Here is a 7207-nt window from a genome sequence, read left to right on the forward strand (position 1 = left end):
TGCTTCTGCGGGCGGCGCGACGCGGCCGCGGGCGACAACGGCGCGACTGCGGGTGGCGGGGCGCGGCTGCTTGTGATGCGTGAGCTGTGGGCCCGAGGTGTTTGTTTGGGATGCGTCCGGCGTTGGGTGCCCGGCCGGCGCAAACACAATTTCGAACGGGCACGACCTCATTACCACCCAAAACAGACGAAATTCGGACAAAACATACGTCCTTTCAACCATTGATATATGACCAAACCAGATTTGTTAACACCTGCCGTAAAAAAAACAAAGAAATCCGACAACCGAAGCAAACACTCGACTCCCTCGCTATACACTACTCTCTCCCTCATAGAACACTGAACACGACCGCCCCCTCTTCTACTTCATCCCCACCGGCGGCGAGACGAACACCCACCCCTGCCTGGTCCATGGCGGCCGCCCTTCCCCAGCCGCTGATCTATGCCCCCCCACCTCCTCCTGCCGCTGCGCCGGTCCATGGCGGCCGCCCTTACTTTACCTCTCTTCACGCAGCCCGGATCTGCCGCTTACGGCTTCCACCTCGCTTCCCTTTTCCCCATTGCTCTCCAGCCCCGCACAAACCCCTTTGCCGCCATCAGCCTAGTCCCCAGCCACGGCTCCGCTCCGGCTGCCATGTATGAGCTTTGCCTCCAACGGATCGTCGGCACCGACCACCGGGCAGCCTTGGAGGGATCCGGCAGAGGCTCCCCACCTCGGCTGCGGCTGGAGGAGGCCATCGATGCCTCATACTTCGCGCCGTCCCAGCAACAATGAGCGCCGCCACGTCCGTCCATGGGTACCCCCTGCTCAGCGTAGTTCGTAGACGGTGAGGAATCCGAGATCCCCGTTAGGATAAGTATATGTGACTGCTTTTTGTCTAAATCTTGCATGAACTGAACATATTTGTGTGCATACTGAACTTTGAGTGAAATAATTGCTTGAGAGAATTAGCTATCATCAAATTGTCTACTTTGTTAAATTTCATGTGTTTGTTCAAAGTCTGCTAAAACAACTTGGAGACATGCTTTGCTATTGTAGGTTGACATGATGGATGAGTAGTCTGCTGATGACGAAGACCCTTAACTATGATGTCATGTACTCTCATTTGGTACTACACTATTCTTAATTGCGGACACTTCCTTTGTAATACGATTAATGGGGACATACAAAAACAGAGGTAGGAAGGTGTACCCATATGTCTGCAGTCTGCTCTAAATACACTCTTCCCTTGGCCATGTTGTGATGGTTAGGTCCTTCCACTTATCAGATATTAGTTCCATGTGAAGCGATGCAAATTGGAATACATTTTCCAGTACTTTCAGCTGTTGCATGAATAAATGACAAAGCAACAAAGCATCCGCCTCACAAGCAAAAAACAACATAAATCGTCTTATCAAAAGATGAGGCAGTGGGGCTAATAACTAACCATAGCAGTGAGGTCTTCGCGATTAATTCTCGTGCCCGATGAGTGTTGCTATTTACCTGATGACTGTTTTTATAGTTAAAAACGGCATGAACAATTGCAACTTACTGTTAGTTATCTCCGAGCTGCACTGAGCATTCTTGCATCGTTCGGCTTGTAATACTGTATAATTTCCTAAACACCATCAAGTTTCGAGAAAGCTCACAGTTAGATGCATTGGATAATGTGACCGGTGCAACATATGCGCGAAAGGGCTCTTAAGGCCCTTTTCTTCTTCTATTTAGATAACAGAGGTCCTGGTCTTCTATGATTTACACTTATTTCAGTCATAAACCTGTTGTTGCCTTTTTAGTGTGCTGAAAATCATGACTTCATTGTTCGGATCATTTGAACGCTGCCTTGTTTCAGTTACCACCATATTTTCCTGAGAGACGTTATTCTGTCCTTTTCAGATGTTCTACAAGCAGTCTTGCCCGGGAAGAAAATGCACATCATGGGGAACTTGAGAGTGGAGAAGAAAAACTCAGTCCAGGTATTTCACTTCCTTGACCAAAACCCTCCAAGAACTATCAAAAAGAGAATGACTATGTCCAATAGATCATTTACATGCTAAGTTTGACTATGTCCTGAATAGGTTCATTTACATGCCAAGTCGACACAGATTCATCCATAGAGCCTGAATGTTAAAACAAATTTGAATAGTATATTGTTAAAACAAATGAGTTGGTTTCATATTCTTTGGACTGGGTTACAAATAGATCATACAGGGTTTTATTCATTCAGTCATACAGATTCGAATACTATACTGTTAAAACAATATGATGGAGGGCTCCAGTTTGATGCACCGTTAAAATTCATGCTGAAGTCACAGGAGGTAGATCTATTATGGTTTGCCCAAAAATTATGCATTGGTCAGCACATTGTTGTAAATATGCAAAACAGTGAAGAACATTGTTATAAAGATGCAAATTTGATAGGGATTAGGGAAGCAATGAAGTACACACATATTTGTTAAATAGAATTTCCCTTGTGCAGGCAGGTGCGTTGGCTGAGGACTTGGTTGGCGCCGACGTCGTCGGCTGCGGAAGGCGGTGATGGCCAACACTCGCTGGAGGGCGATGGCGCAACAGTGGCTTGGCGGCGCCGACGTCTCACTGCAATGTGCCTTTGAACGGCGACATCGAAGAAAGACATCGAGATTAACTGGGATGGAACTAGCCACATACTGCGCACAAGAGGATAGTCTGCACCTGCGTTGGCTTGGCTAGAAGCTTGTCGGCGCGGGTGTCGTCCGCTGCGCATGGCGGCGATGGCGCAGGACAGGCTGGGCGGCTGCGACGTTCGTCCAGGCGGGCAAAGGCAGGAAGATCGAGTTGATTCCCGTAAGTTTAGCCGTTTGTTGTGAGGCGGACGTATCAATTGCCGTAATTGTGGCTATTTTTCCGTAGTTGATTGGCTTGATTTTTTTATTTTTTTTGCGGGGAGGTGGAACTATTCGATCGATGGCAGAGTTTCGTACGCTATTCTAAATTGCTAAACGCATATAGGTGGGGCCTGACTTTTATGTGGACGGTTAGATACCTAATCTTGTGGTGGTAATTTGTCATGTACTACGTTTATTTGGTAAGTAGATATAGGGTTTCCCGTCCTCTCCCGCCCCTCTTCCCAACGCCGCCATCTTCTCCCGCCCATCTTCTCCTACGCCGCCGCCGGGCCGTCCAAGCCACCATGTTGGAGCTGCGGATGGCGAAGGGAAGCCTCTTCGAGAAGGTCCTGGAGGCGATCCTCGACCTGGTCAATGTGGCCAACGTCGACTGCTCCAGCAACGGCTTGTCGCTCGAGGCCCTGCACACTGAAGACGTCGCCATCCTCTCGATCTTCTTCCCCTCCAAGGTCTTCCAGTCCTAGCGCTGCGACGAAGACCGCTCCATGGGCATCGCAATCGCCGACATGGTCAATTTCCTCCGCGCCTCCAACAATGGTGACATCATCACCATCAAGGTCGACGACCAAAACTTTGAGGACATTACCATAACATTCGAGTCGCCCGGTAAGTGCCCGCACGTCTTTTGCGATAGCTGCTCTTCGCCCTGACCCTGTGCTGATTTTGTGTTTGTGGAAATGAACAGACAAGACTAAAACTACGGCTATGGCTTTGTTTCTTGTGGACAGCAGAAGCCAACGCCTCAAAATCCCGGATTGGCACGATATGGAGCTGAAGTACCAGGCCATTTTCTGCATGCCCTCTGCGGAGTTTATGTGGAACTGCAAGTCCCTCAGCGTCATCGACGACGATGGTACATAGATTTACCTGGTGATTTATAAGGCTAACTGTTACTGTTGCGCATGGAGGATTCTAGTTATGTACCTTGAACCATTTCCATCTCCTGCTGCAGTTGTCATCTCGGTGGATAACGAGGTCATCAGCTTCTTTACTTCAGGAAAAAGTGGGTGCATGAACATTGCCCATGTGCCGAACAAAACTGACAAGGTACTTAATAGTTTGACCCTCTTAGCCCCTCAAATTGGAATGGATATCATCATCCTCTGAATATCTGTATGTGACTGTAACATGAAATGCAGTGAACAACCATATCAGTGATGTGCTGTAGATTCTTAGCAGGTGTCCATTCTTGGTTCCTCACCTAGGTTATAGGCACCAGAGTAGCCGAACATGCATACATAGTGCCTTAGAATTTCGTTGTCTCACTATACTGTGTTGAGTTGCTAATTCACTTTGTTTGTACTATACTGTGTTGAGTTGCTAATTCATTTTGTTTGTTAATGTTGGTTTCTGTGTTTGGAGTATGTTTAGTCTGCATAACTTGCAAGTTAATTTGTCTAGAGCAGAAGCTACATATATTTCATAAAGCGGAACATGGCTCTTCATTTGGTTGATTACATTGGTATTGGTAAATGGGGTTGAATTAGATGTTTGTTTTTTAGTTAGCTTATTTCCTCCTTTAACTGTAAAATCTTGGTGACGTGGTTAACTACTCTGCAGTGCAAATTAACATCTGTTTATTCTATAAATTTCAATTGGTTCCATCATATGGAGTAACATCTTTAGTATCTTGTGCCATTCAACTACTATTTTAAGAAACTACTGAAGAATAGATCCGTCTATGCGTATCTGCACTAGTTAATGGGTCATGTTTGTATCAATGCAGCCAGAAAAAGCTAGTGTTACCCTTACACATATGCGAGGGCCAGTTGAATTGACCTTGAACCTGAGGTACATGAACTCCTGCGCCAAGGTGTTTACCCTGTTTGATCAAGTGAAGATCGGTCTCTCCACCACGCAACCTGTGATGGTCGAGTGCAAAATTGAAGAGAAGGGCTACATCAGATATTTCCTGGCACCAAAGATCCAAATAGAGATTGAAGAGGAAAAGGAAGGGAAAACAGAGATCGAAGAGGCAGAGGGAGAGGAAGGGAAAACAGAGATCCAAGAGGAAGGGAGCCCAAGGAATAAAGCAAAAAGAAAGAATGCCGAGAGGAACAAGAGTTCGGATAGGAAGGAAGATGAAAATAAAGAGAGATCGAAGAAGAAGAAGGGATCAAGAAAGATAAAAAATGATGAAAAGGAAGATGAGATGCTGGGCTGATGATTAAGCAGGGATCCGTTGCCTACTATTGTGTGCAAGCAAAATCGAGTTCTTGTGTTCAATTAGCATTGAAGTATGTGTAGTAAGAGTCTGCTCGTGACAACAGCACCAGCAAAGAAGTTTTTTTTGAAATGGAAATTAACTTCCATTAGAACCTCTGTCCAGACAATTCGCTGGACACCATCAAAGCTACAGATTCAGGAAGTTGGTCCTGCCAATACACAGGTCCATTTATACAATTTAGACCCAAAGCAGCTACTGTATGAGCAACTGAATTACAAGCCCGAGGGCAGTGAGAAACAGAACACTCAACAAAATCAAATAGCATTCTCACTCTGATTTCTCTAAACATAGTGCTGAGGGGGGATCTATCAAAGCCTGGAGCACCAATTGCATTAGCCACTAACAATGCATCAGTCTCCTAAATGATACGTTGAATGCCCATAGCTGCAGCATACTCAATGCCCTTCAAACAAGCCACAGTTTCAGAGTGTTGTGCATTTATCAAATGCTCTTCCAGACCTGCACCTGCGGCCACAGCTTGCCCATCAGAATCACGTATAACAAAGCCCCAACCACCTCTATTAAGATCAGAGAAGAATGCCCCGTCACAATTTATTTTATAAAAATCCTCCAGAGGAGCTCTCCATTTTGATTTGCTGTCCTTCTGAACTTTAGAAGTGTTACCTTGGACAGCAGAGTTCCAGGCCTGCATGTGGAACATGACGTCATTAACCACTTCCTGGGCACTCTTTTTTCTCTCCCCTGCATTCATCTTATTTATCATAGACCACCAGCACCACATTAGTAAGATTACTTTCTGCTGCACATCACCTTGGAGGCTCCACAATTTCTCTAGCATGTCTTTAACAGATGCTTGTGATACCAGACATGCTCTCACCTCCTCCATATTCAGGAGCAGCCAACATAACTGCATATCCTTGCACTTGAATAATAGGTGGTCGATGTCTTCGTCAAATCTGTGACAAACAGGGCAAAGAGTATCGAGATTAACCCCTCTTTTAGCAATATTCATTTTAACTTGCAAGGAATTGTGGGCCAGCTGCCATACAAACACTTTCACCTTATTTGCAACATTCAAGTTCCAAAATTTCTTCCAGTTGAAGCTACTGGCAGCATCAGAAGAGGGTGATGCATCGGCCCCATTTACTTGATCCCTGATTTTGATGCCTAAAGAATTGGCCGATTTCACCGAAAAAAGCCCCTTGGGATCAGGATTACAGGCTGGAAAATCCCCCGTATCTTCTAATAGTGGAATCGATAAAATAAATTTAGCGTCTTCCTCCCAAAATGTTTCTGTAATTAGCTGCTCATCCCACGATCCAGTGTTAGGATTAATGAGATCAGCAACCTTCTGAAGGATGGATCCCCTTCGAGGTGTAACGACCCTTCTTGTGAAATTCCTTGGTATCCACGGATCTTTCCAAATATCCACTGTATCACCATTTCCAATCCTCCAGATTAGACCTTCCTTCAGCAACTGCACCCCTTTAAGAATGCTCCTCCATGTATATGAAATGCCTTTTTTAGCAGTTGCCTTAAGGATAGATTTATCTGAAAAGTACTTGCCCTTCAGTACTTGTGCACATAAGGTATCTGGAAACACAATGATTCTTCAAGCCTGCCTAGCCAACATAGCAATGTTAAATGCGTACATATCCCGAAATCTCATGTCACCCTTGCTTTTCGATCTGGTCAATTTCTCCCAGGAGACCCAATGGATTTTATTCATCTTATCTTGCTGACTCCACCAATACCTCCCGATGATTGAAGAAATCTCCTCACATAGCTCTTTTGTCAGGTCGAAGCAGGACATAGCATATGTAGGAATGGCTTGAGCAACTGCTTTTATCATGATTTCTTTACCAGCCTTGGAAAGCAGCTTCTCTTGCCAGCCTTGAATTCGTGTCCACACTTTTTGTTTAATGTATTCAAACATACGTTTCTTCGATTTCCCAACATAAACTGGCAGGCCCAAATATTTTTCATTACTAGCGAGCTTCGTAATATTTAGTTCTGTTAGTACTTGCTTCTTAATCTCCTCAGTTGTATTGGGGCTGAACATAACTGTCGTCTTATCCTTATTTATCATCTGACCCGAGACTTCCTCATAAAGCTGTAGAATCCTTTGTAAGCTTTGGGCACCTGATTTTGT

At 45.2% G+C, this 7207-nt stretch overlaps 1 pseudogene; it reads left to right on the plus strand.

The window, feature by feature from the left end:
* Window positions 1-270: 270 nt before the first annotated feature.
* Window positions 271-5832, plus strand: LOC123070422 (proliferating cell nuclear antigen-like; annotated as a pseudogene).
* The last annotated feature ends 1375 nt before the right edge of the window (window positions 5833-7207 follow it).

Source organism: Triticum aestivum, chromosome 3B (genome assembly GCF_018294505.1).
Source record: "Triticum aestivum cultivar Chinese Spring chromosome 3B, IWGSC CS RefSeq v2.1, whole genome shotgun sequence".
In the NCBI taxonomy this organism is placed as follows: domain Eukaryota; kingdom Viridiplantae; phylum Streptophyta; class Magnoliopsida; order Poales; family Poaceae; genus Triticum; species Triticum aestivum.